The sequence below is a fragment of the Pediculus humanus genome, genomic scaffold (genome assembly GCF_000006295.1).
Source record: "Pediculus humanus corporis 1103172107866 genomic scaffold, whole genome shotgun sequence".
Lineage (NCBI taxonomy): Eukaryota > Metazoa > Arthropoda > Insecta > Psocodea > Pediculidae > Pediculus > Pediculus humanus.
In genome coordinates, this window is record NW_002987445.1 from 429,429 (window position 1) to 431,023 (window position 1,595).

Consider the following 1,595-nt stretch of genomic DNA (forward strand, 5'->3'; position numbering starts at 1 on the left):
TTAAATTCGTAAGGGCCTTAACGAAAAATTATTATTATTATTTTGAGTAGAAAAAAAAAAGGAACCAATTTCCGGTACGGAGAAAAATAGGATAGGATAGGATAAGCAGTCGAAAAAAGAAATTTTTTTTGCTGTTGTTGTTGTCGTTGTCGTTTCGACTCGATGAAACAATATGCGTTTGAGCTTGAAACAAGATAACCGTTCGATTTTTTTTTTTTTTGTTTTTTCAGACGACGCCATTTTACGTTATAATCTCATTTATGCACTCGGATTAATCGTGTTTGTTTTTTATTTAAATTACAAAAAAAAAAAAAAAAAAATTTCCGTTTCCGTTTTGGGAAAAAAATTTTTTTTTTTATTTCTTTAAATATCCAGCCGTTTTTAATCACGTGCACGCGCACGTGGGGGGGTGCGTGCGTACGTGCGTGCGTGTTTAAAAAAAAAAATTTAATAATAAAATTTTACACCGACCTCATATATATATATATATATATATATATATATATATATATATATTTTTTTTTTTTTTTCCACTTTATTTATTTATTTATTAACTTATTTATTTTTCACGCTTCACAATAATAAATTTATTAAATGTGAGAAAATTCGTTAGTTATGTCATTGCAACTTTTTTTTTTTTTATCAGAGGGGAAGGGGGGGGAGAAAAAATAAAATAGAAAAAAAAAAAAGAAAGAAAGGAAATAAAAAGTTGTTTTCTGGAAAATTAAAACGATAATAAAATATTTAAGATGATGTGATTTCAAATTGTTAACAAATAGGAGAAGTGGGTCTTCTTTTTTTCCGATAACAAAATAAAAAAAAATTATTTAATGCTCGTAATTTTTTATTTTAAGGAAAAGAAGAAGAATCGCTAGGAAAAAATTTTTTTTTTTTTACCTAATTAGTTAATTAATTATTTTCGTGAATTTTAGTTTTATTAATGTTATTAATTTTATACACTTTTAATAAATTATTTATTTATTTATTTATTTATGTACAATGATGAAGAGTAATAAAATGAAAAAAATGATAATAATTTGTTGTTTCTAATTCACGTTGTTAATAATAAAAAACAAAAAATGATTATGATTTTTTTTAAGAAGGTACGGATTGAATAAAAATGTTATGAAATAATAATAATAATAATAATAATAATAATAATAATGAACATCGCCTTTGAAACGTTTTCGGTTTACGGTTTCCAGTTTTGGTCGACAAAAAGTCAACAGGTTATGGTATATGCGGAACAGTTTGCGGCACATCGTAGCGTTACACTTATAGGTGTGGACGACGTGTCCGACAGACCGAACCGGTGATAACAAACACAAACACAAACACGGTAAAATAATTCTTGGTTTTTGTATAACGGTGAAAAATTTTTCCAAGTGCGAATGGTCAGTGAGTTTTGCGGATAAAATGTCAAATTTTGAGGTGTGATAAAAAAAAAAAACGTTTTCAACGTCGGAAAGGATAAAATAACAACAACAACGACCGTTAATTTTTTTTTTTTTTGCATTTAATTATAAATTTATTATAAAAATTTAGGTTACTCATTTAAAAAGGGAAACAAACAAGCAAGAGAAAAAAAAAGAAGA